Raw genomic sequence first — 16325 nt, forward strand, 5'->3', positions numbered from 1 at the left:
ACTGGGGGTTCTTCGAAGGAAGGGACCTCGAAGCACCTTACTCGTCCCCGCAGGGGAAAATAAGATCACAGTGTTGTCACGGTGCTTGGCGTGCAGAAAGAGTTAAGAAATCACGCCTGCTGTTGTTGTTTACTTCCTGGATAGCGCACGCCGGAGTTGCGAACCCCAAGAAGGCAGCTGCTGAACCTGCCTGCGCCCGCCCTGGTGCCCACACCTGAGCTGTGGTCTGCCGGTCCCCTAATCCAGGGCACGTGGGGCGGGGTCTGCAGGTCGCGAGTGACGGGGCTGGGGTGGGGGCGGCGCCGGATGAGCAGCCCCGCGGCGCCCGGGGGTGTGGGGGACCCAGCCCCTTTGTCTCCCCCGCCCCCTCTTCCCCACTTCCTGCCCAGCTTTAAACTCGGGATCTGCGGCGCTGCGAGAACTTTGTAAACACGCTGCTCCTGCGGGGGTGGACACTATCTCTTTTGGGGCGCCCAGGGGAGGGCGTATACCCCTCCCCGCGATTGGGGTTGCGACAGCCCCCGCTCCCCAAAGACAGAAGCCTGGGCGGCGGGAGAGAGAGTCTGCAGCCAACAGTCGGTGCTCCGGGGGGCTCGCCTGCCAAAGAGGTAGGCTTGGGGGCTGGAGAAGCCAGGATAGATGGACATCTATCCCTTTCTCTGGGGTTTTGCTCAAAGACGAAGCTGGAGACCCCGAGTTGGGGGTCAGTAGTGGGTGGATTAAGGGGGTCGCCTCGGGCTCATCACCTCCCGGTTGGCCACCAAAGCTCAGTTCACTTTCCCTTTTAATGCATTATTCTTCCGGGAGTTGAAGGGCAGGGAAGCCTCCATGAGTCTTGTTAATGTGTGCGCACACCTGCATTGCCTTCCTCCTAGTTGACTTGAAAGTCCAGGGGCTTCACTTTATTCCTCAGTGATAGGGGTGGGGGGCAGACCAGTATGGGTAGGGAGTCTGTGGGTGTTGAGGCCAACCAGGGTCAAGGAGGGATCCCTCAGCATCCTCTCTTCTGTGGTGTTTAGTGGTTATGCAGGTGATGGTCTTAGCCTCCCTGGTCTCACTTCACATGTGGACAAGAAGAATAAGAAGTTTGCTGCTGTGCATGATTCATTTTCCTTGGTTGAGCACCAGCTATGTGCTTGGTATTGCATGGGATGCCGAAGGCAGCAGTGATGTTCATCTATAGGTACTAGTCATCCTCCAGAACCCAACATTTGAGTTGGATTCTGGAGGATGACTAGTTCACCAGACAGAATTTTGTGGAAAGTCTTTGGGGACACTCATTCCTCTGAGCTGGATGGACTGAATCCTGTCTTGTTAGGCAGTGGGACACACTAGAAGCAATTGCTGCCCTCTTTCACCCACTGTCAGGTTTGAAGAAGAGGTGGGACTGAACAGGATGAATTCAAGGAAAAGCAGGTTTCTGGGCTGGTTCCCAAGATCCCAGGAACTCTCAGTTGGGTGCAACTAGCAGGGTCCACCATCCTTGCACCTGTTCCCCATCCTGAACTCCAGGATGGTTTCCTCTAAGGAGCTCTTGCCATTTGCCCACTACCTCAGTTCCCTTTGGGACCAGACATGAGTGGAAAGAAACTCCCATTGTGTTCTTGCTGATTCTGCTCTTCCATTCCTGGATCCTTTGCAATTTGAATAGCACCACAATTTCTGAACTTATTTTTAACACTATTTGCTGTGGCCAGACTCTCTGCCCAGTCTGGATGTTGGAGACATCATGGTAAACAAGTCAGAGCGCTTACCTCCTGGTATTTAAATTTAAAGCATCCCTGATAATCCTAGAAGTGTTGAATGACCAATCACCATGGTCCTAACTGCTTCTCCTTCCTGTTTCCCTTTGCTCAAGGGCTTGGAATGTGAGCTAAGTTATACAGAACTATCAGGTGCTCTTCTAAGTGGTTTAGATGCAGCATCTCATTTAAATCTCCTGTTAGCCCTGAGAAATAGTCATTATGATGGTCTCCATGTTATAGGTGTGGACGCTGTGGCACAGGAGATAAGTAATCTTCCTAAAGAGGGAACAAGAAATAAATAGAACTGGAATCTAAGCCCAATTTATGGCTGGGTACAGTGGAGCACACCTGTGATCCCAATGACTCAGGAGGCTGAGGCAGGAGTATTGCAAGTTCAAAGCCAGCCTGAGCAACTTAGCAAGATCCTATCTCAAAATAAAATAAAAAGGGCTGGGAATGAAGCTCAGAGATAGAGCTCTTTCCTATCACATGCAAGGTCCTGGGTTCAATCACCAGTGACATAGATACATAAACCAACTGACTTGACCTGGGAGGCCCTGTTCTTAAATACCAAGTCAGTCTACCTCCCTGACTAATCACAAAGAATGTGCTCTTGAGCCAGAAGCTTAGGGACTTCCAAGGGAGTCTGTGGTCCTACCTGGTCTGATGTTTTACATGGTGTATAAGTGTGAGCAGCAGTCTGTTAGCTAAGCTTGGGTTCACCTTTCACGTACAGTTTGCAGAGAACCCCAGCAGACTTGGAGTAGGGTTGTGGGGACTGCATGTTGCTGCTATCCTTTCTCAGTGGCTGTGGGAGGGGAGTGTGAGGTGATGTATTTTCTTTTGTGTAAGACTCACCAAAAGAAAGAGGGCATGCAGTTAACCAAGAGGAACATGAAAGAACTTCTCAACATGTGTTAGAATCTGGGGAATGTGGAAAATCAAGACACTTGTTTTGTTAGGCATCTTTAAGACTAGCAGAGACATCTGGGCATTGTGGTGCTCGCCTATAATCCCAGCCATTCAGGAGGCTAAGGCAGGAGGATCACAAGTTCCAGGCCAGTCTCAACAATTTAGCAAGGCCCTGTCTCAAAATAAAAAGGACTGGTGATTTAGCTCAGTGGTAAAGTGCCCTTGGGTTCAACCTGAGTACCAAAAAAAAGAATAGCAGAGACCCTCACATTCTAGACTCGAAGAGGAACATTCTAGCGATTCTAGCGAGGTAGTGGAGTAAGGAGATGGTCTAAGAGTGGAAGCTATCTTCAGGTGCTCACCACCTCTCTTCCCCTTGGCTGCTGTATCCAAAGCTATGTCTCTGTTCTAGTTCCTTCAGAGAGGCTACTCCAGTGTTCATGAGGTGAGCCTGATCACAGGGCAGAGTGTCCATGCTTTCCACCATTTTCCCACCTCCTTGCTGAAACTATGCACAGGTCTAGGGAGCTTCCAATGCAGGTCCTTCCTCCTGCAATGTCTTGGAGAGGGGGGGGTGTGTTGAGGGACATAGGGTTGAGCATAGACGAGGGAACAGGGCACCAGATAACCGGTAAGCAGCACAACAGTTCATAACTCTACAGGCTGCTAGGCTGCTCCTCCGCCCACCCCCACCTTCCTCCTGCTTCTGGAGTGGGGTGCCCCAGGCCCCCTGCCCAGGCCCTAGCTTGTCTGTGAAGAACAGGTTGTACTCTTGAGAAACCACAAGAGGAAGTTTAGAGAGGCCTGGGGGTGGGGAAAGTTCTGGGGCTCCTGCCAAGTTTCCCTTTCCTTGCTGAGCAGAAGGTGTGTTTATCTTACCCACAGGATATTTAAATTTTAAATCCTCTGCCTTTTAAAAAGCTGTCAATGCCTGTCCCATTACTGCAGGAGGGCAGGGGGATTGGAAACCCACGTCCCCTGGTCAAGACTGATTCCATAAAGTCTCCTTTTCTCCTTCTGCCCCTTCACCTTCTTTTCCCCAAAGCACTGTATAACCTTTATATATAGAGGAATGTGGCTATAATGGCCACTTAGGAGCTGAATGATGTTCCCAGGAGGTGTCCTGATGTTTACTGCTTTATCTCATTTGGTAGTCATCATAATTCCAGATGATAAGCACCTCTGTCCTCAATTTACATACCCAATTTACTGCAAACTCAGGCTAAGAGACTTGCCCAAGGTCACTCAGCTAAGTGGCAGAATTCAGATTTTGAGCATGGATGTATCTGATTTCTATTGGTGAATTAACTCCCAGGAGGTTGAGATCTAAAGGTGTTTTGTTAGTATGGGGAGAGAAAGGGTTAGAGTAGGATGAGAAGGGTTTTCTTTTTTCAATATTTATTTATTAAGTGTAGATAAATAAATTTATTTATTAAATAAATAGATTTATCCATCTATTTATTAAGTGTAGATAGATGGACACAACACAATGCCTCCTTTATTTTTATGTGGTGCTGAGGATTGAATCCGGGTCCCGCCCGCGCGAGGTGAGCGCTCTACTGCCACAATCCCAGCCCCTGAGCCACCATCTCAGCCCCTGGAAGGGTTTTTTAGAAAGTGAATACATTGGAAAAAAAAAAGCAAGATCTGAGAGTACAGTTACAAGCCCTGTAGCCAGAGGGCGCCATGAAGGGCAGGCCCATAGAAAGAGTCATAACTAGTAGTTCTAAGTGCTTCATAACAGGAGGAATCCCCCAACAGCCTTGTGAAACACAGTGCCCATTTTACAGGTGAGCAAACCTAGGCAGGTGAAAAGAAGAGGCAGTGGGTGAAAGGTTGAGGTTAAACTCTGGAATGATGAAGCAAATGGGAAGAAGTTATTTGAAAGGTTGCCCTGGGATCCCTGAGGAAGAGGAGGGGCAGGAACTAATAGAAGCAGATTTCTTAAAAGCATAAGAACTTTCTTAACACATAATTGCTTAATCTCCATTTGAAGAAGTGAGTCCTGTTTAGGGTAGTCTAGAGTACATGCTCTGAGAGAAGTTTCCGCCTGCAAGAAGACCTCAGAGCCCCTCAACACCTCCACTGTGACCTTCCCACTACTTCAGTCACTCCTTGGCTCCTACACTTCCTGGCCCATGGTAGGCTGTGTCTGTCCACCAGGTGGAGCTGTTGCCCAGGGTGTTGCTGCAGGGGCTAGGGGCACTGGATTGGGTGAAGAACACCACCTGGTCCTTCAAGCGCCAACTGGTTTCCTGGGACCTCTGACTCCACCCCACCTCCAGCTGCTTACATGTAAACAGGGCCCAGAGAGCCACTGTGACCTACAGGTTTGTCATAAAACGTGCTTTAGGGTTCAGGCCAGAATGTGTGGCTTCTCTGTTGGAACAGACTTCCCTCTCCCAGATCAGGGATCCCTCCCACACCTTCTCTTTCCACTTTCTGACCTTCCTTTATCCTTGAGATAGAAGGACCCGTGTGTGGGAACCGAGGGCAAGGTCAGTAGTTCTTATGGGCACAACAGGATACCTAATGTGGAATGGCCTTTCATAGTCTTCAGAGGATGTGACAACTGTGTTATCTCCAGTAGGGGCCTCAGAAGCCCCACCCCTCTGAAACTATTTGCCTTTTGCAGCCTGACCAGTTCTCCCACCCTGGTCAAAATTCCCCCAGCAGCCACTCTTGAGGTAAGAGAGAAAAGGCTGGGGGAATATGTCTAGAAAGGTGGGGGAGGAGGGAGTTGGGTTCCTCTTTTGTTGACCGAGATCTGATTACTGCCCCTCAGACCCTTAGGAAGGCACAGAGTCATTGGGCTGCAGGTACAGAGCAGACAGAGCCCAGAAAGAGCAAGGTCTGAGAGTGCATTACAAGCCCTGTAGCCAGAGGGCGCCATGCAGGGCAGGCCCATAGAAAGAGGTCATAATTAGTAGTTCTAATGCTTCATAACAGGAGGAAGCCCCAACAGCCTTGTGAGACACAGTGCCCATTTTACAGGCCAGCAAACATAGACACTGAAAGTTACATCCACTTGGCTATAAAGTCTGTGCACATAATCAGTAATCTGTATACTCAGATGGAGTGGTAGGGAGACCCTGTGCTCTGTAGACAAATCACTGGTCTGCTCTCTGGCTGTGCAAAGCAATTTCTTCATCTGTAGTTCCTCCCTCACCTGGTCATTGTGAGGATTCATAATGGCTAATTGAATATATGATAAGTAACTTCTTGTGTCCTCACAGTAGCCCCAATGAAGAAGGCTTTTTCCCCCCTGGGGATCAACCCAGAGCCTTGCGCCTGTTAGCGTTTTAGGTAAGTGCTCTACCACTGAACTCTGTTCCCAGCGAGGCAGGCGTTATTGTTATGCCTTTACATAGGGGGAAACTGAAGCTTGGGTGGTGACACAGAGACTAGGGTCCAAGGCTTCGGAGCATAACCTGCATTAGGCTTAGGAGATGATACAAATCCTGCTGAGTGCCTGAAGTCCTCATGGGTGACAGTGCTGTCGTGATTATCATAATCATTTCTGGCCTCATGTCACCCATGAGGCCAGAAGTGCTCATGGGTGACAGTGCTGTCGTGATTATCGTAATCATTTCCCAAATGGTGCTCTTTGGGTGGGCCTGGGGGCCATTCAAAACCAAGGAGCCTTGGTTTCTTTCCTTACCATCTCACCTAGGACTTCGTTTTACCCTCTTTCTCCTAAAATAAAAAATTGGCCGCTAGTTCTGGCCTATAGTCAGACAGTTGGACAGAATTCTTGAAGTTGGGACAGTCCCAGAAACTCCCAGTCCTGGCCCCAGCGCTTTCGGCTCCAAGGCGCCCTCCCACGTGTTCTTGGTTCTCTTCCCTCCCTGAGGCTCCTCCCTGCCCCCTCCCCTGGGCTCCCTGAGTTCTGGGAAAGGAAGTCAGGGCAGGGGCCTCAGACAGATGTGGACCTTGAGCTCCAACTTGAGCTCCAGCTGGAGGAGAAGAGGGCCAGGAGATGGGAGGATGGGGTACAGGGGCCCCTCTGCCTGTCCCCAGGAAGGCGTCCATCTGTTCTTCATGGAATCTTTCTTTAGCCCTGGTTTGTGACACTCACTGTGTGGGGCATAGCGGGATCCACTGTGAATTACACCCAGAGGAGGGCTTTTTCTCTGGCAAGCGGATAGCTCCAAGCTGTCTTTGGGGGATAAAGGGGGAAGTTGTTTCCTCCCAGCAGCAGGCCCCTGAGATTCAAGGCCACTTTGTCCTTTCTCCCAGCTCCATCCCCTCTTTGCTAAGCAGTGTCTACTACAAAACCCACAAACTTGGAGCCTCTTCAAATGTGGAATCCATTTTCATCATATTGGGAAGAATTTCAGGGTTAGACACTTTGGATGTACAGGGGGAGAGTGTAGGCCAGGGAGTGTACCCCTAGTGGGTGGGTGCACACAGATGCATGCCATGCATACATTACCTACAGAAAGTCTGCATCAGGTCAGAGTTCTTCCAGCCACCAGGCTCTTAACACTGGCCAGTTGTATGACCTTGGGCTTACTGAACCTTTGTGCCTCAGTTTCTTCATTTGTAAAATAAGGAAACCTCATAGGATTCTTATGAGGGGTTAAATGAGACATGAGTTAGTAAATATAAGGACTGCCAGGCGTGGTGGCACATGTGCCTATAATCCTAGTGGCTCGCAAGGCTGAGGCAGGAGGATTGTGAGTTCAAAGACAGCCTCAGCAATAGTGAGGCGCTAGAACATTTTTCCAGGGCTTCTCTTTCTTCCTCTCTTCCATTCAGCTGAGTGCTTACTGGTCCCAGGGGCAGCCTCCATCTTTTCTTTGAATGGACTTGACTTTTCCCTCTAAGACTGACTGAAAGGAAGTCAGGGCAGGGGCCTCAGACAGATGCCAGACCTTGATCTGGGAGGAGGCAGTCTGTTTTCGCCTGGGCCCAGAATTTTGGGTTCTAATTAAAAATTTTGTATAGTGACTAGACATGAGCTCAGTGTGTCTGGGTGATCCTGAGAAAGTCTTTCTTTCTCCCTGCTTCTTCTTGCCTTTATTCTGATGTGGGTGCTGGGGGTCGTATTTTGGTGTTTTTTTGTGGGAATCTATTCTCACATGTGTTTGGGAAGAAACAGGAGTTTTCTTTGAATCCCCATTTCTTCCCAAACACATGGCAGCAGAATTGATGACGATAACAGATCTTTGCACAGGTGTTGTAAATGCGTCTCTGCCATTTTAAATAAATTTATGATACTTATATTTTTTGGCCTTTTTAGGGGGAGGGGGTACCAGGGATTGAACTCAGAGCCCCTCAACCATTGAGCCCCATCCCCAGCCCTATTTTGTATTTTATTTAGAGACAGGGTCTCACTGAGTTGCTTAGAGGCTCGCTATTGCTAAGGCTGTTTTTGAACTCACAATCCTCCTGCCTCAGCCTTGCGAGCCACTAGGATTACAGGCATGTGCCACCATGCCTGGCAGTCCTTATATTTACTAACTCATTTCTCATTTAACTCCTCATAAGAATCCTATGAGGTTTCCTTATTTTACAAATGAAGAAACTGAGGCACAAAGGTTCAGTAAGCCCAAGGTCATACAACTGGTCAGTGTTAAGAGCCTGGTGGCTGGAAGAACTCTGACCTGACACAGACTTTCCATAGGTAACGTGTATGCATGGCATGCATCTGTGTGCACCCACCCACTAGGGGGGAGTGTGAGATGACACCAGGTTTCCTGTTGAGATACTATCCTATACACAGTTTGACTAGTGGAGCAGACTGGCAGGCCCCTTGACTTTCCTCCACGAGTGACATGCACATGTGCCCGGAGGTGTGCTGCCACTGATGTGAGTCCCTCCCCTTCCCCCCTCCCCCCAGCAATCCCAGAGCATCCTGGATCCCTCAACACTCCTGGCCAGGGCTTCAGGACTATTTGCTAAGTCAAGCAAGATGGAAGGGAAGGAGCAAGTGGGACCGGCAGGTGGGTCAGGTGTCGCAGGGGACCCAGGAAGGAGGAGTGGGTGGTGGTGAATGTGAGCTTGCTAGGTGGGGCTGGGGCCCTGACCTATCTGGGGAGCCCTGGATGAATCAGCCTGACCACAGCCGCCCAACGGCAGTGAAGGTATAAATAAGATTTTCCTTCCCCTCAGTGCTCATTTTCCTTTCCTTATTCTTCCCTAAAACTTGGCTTTGGCAGGGGTGTGGCACCAGGGTACTAACCAGGGGCACAACTCTGGAACTGGTGGTTAATTTGAATCCTGGGGCCTGACAGCTTACCTTGTCCTTTCGGGAAGGACAGAGGTTTCAGCTATACCACCCAGAAATGGGCAGCAGCCCTGCCCAGACTGGATGCCACATATCCTGCCCAAGGAGAGGACTGCATGGGTGTAGGACTCTTGAGCTCCACCATCTGGTATCGTCATCCAACAACATGTATAAGTTCCAGGGGCCTTGGAGCTATTCATTTGTCCATTCTTCTTGTATAGTGGAATTACATTTTATGCAGTATTGGGTTCAAAGTCAGTATTAAAGTCTCCTCCAACTGCTCACACAACAGTATATGTGGTTCGGGCTTTCTCTCCCATCTCTAGGAATCTTCAGCATGGCCAGTTTTCATTGGGACAGATGACCAAGTCTTTGGTTGAACATTATGTTGAGCTTGGGATAAGGAAACCCATCATATGAAGAGTGTTCAGGTTTCTGTGGTTTTCTGGCATTTCCTACAATTAAATTCATGTCCATTAAGTGTGCAAATTTAGGAATTCAGTACGCATGCTTCCATGGACTGCCTGGGCCACCAGAATGTGCTATAGATATCTCATGAAGGGATCAGTTACTTTTGGATGGGTTAGCCAGGAATTTCCTCTTAAAGGTACTATTTGAGGAAATAAAAAGGGGGAGGATTTTTTCATTGTCTTTTGTTTTTGCAGTGCTGGGAATTGAATCCAGGACCCAAGGCATGCTATGCAAGCATTCTACCACTGATCTACATCCTCAGCCCCCCAAAAGGGAGGATTTGATGAGAAATTGTTCAGGGGCAGTGTTAAGTGGTGGGTAGAAATAAAAAGATACAAATTAAAAGCAGTTTTAATTTGTATCTTTTTACTTTTGTGAATTTTTTTTCATTGAAAGCCATATTACAGAAATAATCCTTTTTCTGTTCTTATTTCTTTGACAATTATTTGGCTTATTTCTTATTCTTTTCTATGATTTTACTTATTATTTCTAAAATAATTGGTGGCTAGCTCTACAGTCATCATTGTTTGTGTAATAACAATGATATTTTTTTTTTATGCCAGAGATTTAGCCCAGGAACACTTAACCATTGAGCCATATCTCCAGCCATTTAAAAAAAATATTTTTAGTTATAGATGGACATAATACCTTTATTTTATTTATATGTGGTCCTGAGAATTGAACCCAGTACCTACATGTGCCGGGCAAGTGCTCTACTACTGAGCTACAACTCTAGCTCTCTAGCCATTTTTATTTATTTTTACTTTTGAGACAGGGTCTCACTAAGTTACTGAGGCTGGCCTTGTACTTGGGATCCCCCTGCCTCAGCTTCCTGAGTCGCTGGGATTATAGGCATGTGCCACCATGCCTGGCTTACAACCTTAATTCTTCATATGACCACTTCTTACTCTTTTTAATAGTTTGAAAAAGTCCAGCAATGCAGTGGGGCAGAAAGGAAGGCAAAGTAATTGAGAGAATCGGGCATTTGAGGACAGAGTGGTGTCTGCTTCAACTGACATGTGAGGTCTAATGCAGCAGTTCTCAAACTTTCTGGTCTCCAGAACACTTAACATCTTTCCCAGCATTGAGGAAGCCAAGTATGATGGCGCATGCCTGTAATCCCAGCAGTTTGAGAGGCTGAGGCAGGAGGATTGCCAAGTTCAAAGCCAGCCTCAGCAATGGCTAGGCACTAAGCAACTCAGTGAGACCCTGTCTCTAATAAAATACAAAATAGGGCTGGGGGTGTGGCTCAGTGATCAAGTGCCCCTGAGTTCAATCCCTGGTACCCCTCTCAATTTTTTTTTTGAGGATCTCAAAGAGTTTTAGTTTTGCAGGCTTTTGAGTTTCTAATAATAAAAAAAAAATGAGACATTTAAAAAATATTTCTTAATTCCTTTAAAAATAAGAAATTTGGTGTATGTTAACATAAGTATCATATTTTTAATAAAACGATAACTTTATTTTCCAAAACAAAAAAAAAATAATGAGAAGTGTGGCCTTGATTTACATTTTTGCAAATCTCTTTAAATGCCTGATTTAATAGAAGACAGCTGGAGTATCATAGTTGCTTTCACTTCAGTCTCTTGTACTGTATGGTTCTGGTTGATGCATATAAAGAACATCTGGCCTCAGACAGATATGTCATTGGAAAAGGGGGAACCTTGTTGGTCTGGCCTAGTGGGATATGAAAGTGGAATGAACATTTGGGGCAGTGGTAAAGAAGCTTGAGTGGGGGGTTTGAACTTTATTTTGTGGGTAAAAGGAAGGCATTGAAGGTTTTTGAGCACAGAAGTGGCATGATCAGAGCTATTTCAAGACAATTCCCAGGGCAGTAGTAGAATAATAGAACTGGTGAGAGAGACTACACAGAATTATGAAAAGGGTTGAAACTAAGGTGTAGAAATGGAAACAAGGGGGTGATTTGACAAAATATTTTGAAGGTAGAAGCAGCAGAACTTAGTAATCCTGAGGAAGGTATGAAGAGTCATCGGCCCTTCCCTGGGAGGCACCGTGCATGCTTCTGTGATGAAGTCTGAGGCACGTGTGGTACTCTGCTGTTTGCATTCCTTCGCCCCTGCTAGGCCAATTGCCTCGAGGTACTCTGTAAGTGCACAGAGGAGAAGAATCAAGGACCACCAACCACTGAGTCTCTCAGCATGGCAGAATGTTGGTACCATTAGTGGAAATTCTAAAATCAGGAGGAAAAGATGTGTCTTAATCACTGAGTATGATTAACTAAACCACAGGGCAAGGGGAAATCAAGGATGGACCTTGAAATATACTATTCTCCTGGCAAAAAAAAAAAGTATATTTTTTGCTGGGCATAGTAGCGCACTCCTGTAAACCAGGAGGCTCAGGGAGCTGAGGCAGGAGGATTGTGAGTTCAAAGCCAGCCTCAGCAATGGCGAGATGCTAAGCAACTCAGTGAGACCCTGACCCTAAAAAAATACAAAAGAGGACTGGGAATGTGGCTCAGTGGTTGAGTGCCCCTGTCTTCAATCCCTAGTACTCCCCCCCCCCCAAAAAAAAAAAGTTTGGGTGAGAAATACAAAATATATTTAGGGGACCTGGCTTTATTCTTTAGCCTCAAGTAACTCAAGTCCACTTAAGGTGATGCTTCTCAAAAAGAAATGTTTTGATTTTAATCCATTTTATCTTCACACATGCGGACATATGCCTATATGCATATATAAACTGAACAAGGGTCACTAAGCGATACTTAACGTTGCTACAGAGGATGTACTTTTGGTATGTTTTAAAAAAATTCTGTCCTGTTATTTCATTTTTAAAACATGCTGGTCAAGATTAGCTTGGTGATTTCATAAGCCAGGAACCCATCCTGACTTGCAATTTGGAAAACACCAAGTTGGGGAGGAATCTGTATTCTCAGGGTTCTGCTAGCAACAGAAATGGACTGCCCAGCATCAAGCAAAGGGAGTTCATTGGGAGAAGATAGGGAACTCAGGGAGCCTTCAGGAAGGCTGGAGAACCAGGCTTGGAAATGGGCAGAATCGGAAAGTGCTCCAGGGCTGGGAAGAGGGAACTAGAGGGAGATGAGAGCAACTGACTAGTCACCTCCGCCCGGCTGGGCCTGGCAGGGATGGATGGGCATCTGTGGCACTGTTCAGGAACTGACTCCTGGGTTTATAGGAGGGGAGAGGGAACTTGGAAGCACTGTTGGGGAGGGGAACAAGCAGTGTGACATAGGTACATAAAAAAATCTAACCATGAGCGGTGTTGAGTTACAAACTGTTGAGTCTGAATGGGCATGTTTGTGTCTTGCCAATGGCCTTCTTTATTCTCTGGGTAAATTATTTTCTTTTTGCTACTAGAAATTGAACTCAGGACCACTTAATCACTGAGTCACATCCCCATTCCATTTTATTTTTTATTTAGAGACAGGGTCTTGCTAAGTTGCTTAGGGCCTTGCTAAATTGCTGAGGCTGGCTTTGAACTTGCTATCCTCCTGTCTCAGCCTCCTAAACTGCTGGGATTATAAGCGTGCACCACCGCACCTGGCTTCTCTAGGTAAATTCTACCTTCAGAAAGCAGAGCAGCCATGGATATTAAAATCCAGTGCCTCCAAAACATTCTGACCCTTGCCTTGGTAATTCCACTAAGGGATTCTACATGCAGAAAACACTGCATCCACTGGAACAATGTAGTGTCTCACAACAGACAAATAAATTGCAGTGTATCTATTGAATGGACTATTTGCCTTTAAAAATGTTGGTTGCAGATCTGGTTTGATGGCATACACCTTTAGAAGTCCTACTCAGGGGCCAAGGCAGAAGATCGTTTGAGCCCAGGCATTTGAGACCAGCCAGAGCAACACAGTGGTACCCTGTCTCAAAAATAAAAGTCTGTTGCACAAATATGTGGAAACATGAAAATTACTCCTGTGGTGATGTTATGGGGAAAATCGGGATGCAAAATTGTACATAGAGTATATTTACAACTATATATTTTATATAACAAACAAGACTGGAAGGAAATATATCAAAATGTTGACAGTGGTTTTGGGGGGGTGGTACATCTAAGGCAGATATTTTCCCCTGCTTTTCTCCCCTTTTATGACATGTTCCAGTTCTGCAGTAACATGAAGAACAGAAAACACATCCCGAGTCGTGTCTCTATGAGTCTATAGAAAATGAGTCTCATTACTGTGGTGGCATCTTATTAGAGGCAGCAGATGCCCAATACAAAGTTGGAAGTGAGAGGTTCAGTAAGGCCCAGGGCCAGAGCCTGGTGTGGACTGAAAGGTCACAGCTGCCTTTCAGGTGGAGTCAGGAGAGGGGCAGAGGACTCGCAAGCCCCAGTGACCCATGGACGAGCACAGAGTACGTGTGAAGTGGGGCTGGCCTTTCTCCTTGACGTCTTTGGTCTCCTTGTCCCTTTTTAGCCCTGAGTGGGGGATGAGGGCGGTGCAAGCAGGAAGCAGGGCTGTATCCTACAGTGTCTGCCTGCCTAGCACAGCAACAGAGAAGGAGGTGGAGCCTGGATTGAGCCCCAAGATAAGAAACATGTGGCAGCTGACGGGGGAGATCAAAATAAACAGCTGTGCCCCCAGGAGAATGAGCTCCACATTCCAATGTTCTCTGATCCCACCCCAATTCCCACTTCTCACAAGTCCACCCCACCCCCGGACATGCTCGCTCAGCATCCCCATCAGCCAGAGGGGCCTCCCCTCCGGCCTTGGCGCCTTTCCCTTAGAGCAGCCTTCGCCCCCACCCCCACCCCCCCTTAACAGAGACTCTGGGGCCTCTGTTCTCCAGCTGTCTGAGCGTGAGTAGTCAGGACAGGTGGCCGGAGGTGGTTGCAGAGGGGCCTCTTCCAGGGCCAGCCTCCACCTACCAGGACAGGCCACCCTCAGACTCTTCCATGAGCCACTTAAGAAGTCCTGGGAACAGAGGACAGCCAGGCTGTCGTGGCGAGTCTGGGGAAGTCAAGGCAGGACCTGGGGCATGGGTAGAGGTTGGGTCTGAAAACAGATGGTCAGTTCACTGTGGGTGGGCCCTGACCTCCAGGAATTCACTCTAGGAGAGCAGACAGCAGGCCCAAGATATGCCGCCTGAGGTGGCTTATGGGAGCTCATTGCTCAGCATAGTGTCTAAGAATACCCTAACTCCAGGGACCCCTTCAAAGCTCCCCATCTCCTGAGGACTCATGGCAATGCCCCTGACTACTTTCTACATGTACTAACCTGTGGTTTAAAGTCTTAGAAGGAGTAGAATTCTCCATGTCCTAGGGCTGGGCTGGTCCCTGAAGCTACCACAAGAAGTGATCAAACACCTTCTTCTGAGCTATCTCCTCCCCAGTTCCCATCTAAGCAGCAAGCCTCAGCTGGACCCGTGCACTGAGGGGCTTGGGGTAGTACTGGGTCCACCTTGGAGTGACTCCACATCCTGAGGACGTAGGGACTCCATGGACATGACTTCTCTTTTTCCTGAGCTTGCACGTGGCCTGTGGCCTGGGTATAAAGGAAGTCAAATCCAGGGAGCAAGAGGATGGGTATTTGCCTGAAGTGTATCAGGCACCTTTGCTCTTGGTGGTAGGATTGTTGAAAGAAGGAGGCACCCCCCCATTGCCAAGGGTGTGGGTGGTGCCACTAATTCTTGGTGTCTATGTGCTGGTGTCCAAGCTTGGTCCCACATCACTGTACTTAAATGAGGCCCCCAAGGCCCTCTAATATCCCACATCTTCAACAGTCTGCAGGACATGCCCTCATTGTGTAGTCACCCCGAGATCAGCACACCTGATAACTATGTTAATGAAGACCAGGAACAGCGACCTAACTTGCTGAACTTCTTGTTCAAAAATTACTAAGAAGATGGTATCTACAGAGCATTAAACCAAGTGTAGGACCTTTCTGTGCCTGAGATGGCCCAGGTCTGCAGCTGTGAAGACAGCCCTGATGATAACCCATTTATTGAACACTTGCTGTAGGCCACGCGCTGCTAGGTGCTTAGCGCGCACCGTTCCATTCCCTCTTCCTGGCAGCCCTATTATTCCTCTTGTGTAGACGAGGAAACAGAAGCTTCAGACAGTCATCTAAGTTGATTAGGTCACCAGCTCTTCCGTGCTAGAGCTGAGGACAGAAGCCAGCCTGACTCCAGAGCCTGGGCTCCCACACACCACCCAGGCAGCTCCAGCTCCAGGAGCAGTGATGTTGCTGGGGAGGGCAGCTGCTCCCCAGCCCCTTCTGCCCTCTCAGGGCCAGGAAGGAAGATGAGGCAAGAGATAGCAGCTGACAGTGCGGCAGCAGTGGTCATGGTGGTGAGGGCGGCTGACACGGGCAGAAGTGCCAGGGTGGTGACAAAAGTGAGATGGGCACAGGGATTGTGTGAGCTGTGGGCAGCTGATAGACACCACAGCTGTGTCCTCCACCCTTGTACTCAGTGTGGGCACCGCTGAGCCCTCCCGTCCCCTCCTTTTCCCTCCCCTGATGTCACCTCAGCTCTGCCTCTCTCTTCCTTTCTGTGGCCACAGTTTCCTCTCCCCAGTTTTCTCCCCTGCCCTCTTCCCAGGCATCCTGCAAGATGCTCATTTAGGTCTCTTTTCCAGCTGTGTCCTCAAACTTCCCATACTTATCTCCATAGTATGAACCGCTGGGGTTTAATGACCACCTACTATGTGCCTGGCAGGACAGTCGTCTTGAATTCTCTCCACCAACCTGTAAACAGTTACTAATACCTCTGTTTTATAAAGGAGGGAACTGAGGCTTAGAGAGGCCAAGAGATTTGCCCAAGGTCACATGGCTAGTGAGAGGAATCTTGGGCTCAGAACTGAAACCCACCTGTTCTTTGCCCCCTCACCTCGTCCTCTATAGGACTGGGTTGGCCTGACAAATGCAATAGTTCCTTGAGCATGAAGGGAGCCTTTTCTCAAAAAGGACATAAATGGTTTGAGAAATAGTCAATTAGAGGAAAGAATGAATTGCCTGTTCTAAGGGAGGGAGAGATTCA

General features: G+C 48.1%; 1 protein-coding gene across 2 annotated transcripts in view; it reads left to right on the forward strand.

Moving 5' to 3' along the window:
- Positions 1-430: 430 nt before the first annotated feature.
- The window catches only part of Ccnd3 (cyclin D3), an 89527-nt gene continuing 73632 nt past the window's right edge, over positions 431-16325 (forward strand). For both annotated transcript variants that reach the window (XM_076858742.1, XM_076858743.1), the window contains exon 1: positions 431-608. The gene's annotated coding sequence lies outside the window, so the exon portion shown is untranslated. The remainder of the gene's footprint in view (positions 609-16325) is intronic.

This window comes from Callospermophilus lateralis, chromosome 6, assembly GCF_048772815.1.
Source record: "Callospermophilus lateralis isolate mCalLat2 chromosome 6, mCalLat2.hap1, whole genome shotgun sequence".
Classification (NCBI taxonomy): Eukaryota; Metazoa; Chordata; class Mammalia; order Rodentia; family Sciuridae; genus Callospermophilus; species Callospermophilus lateralis.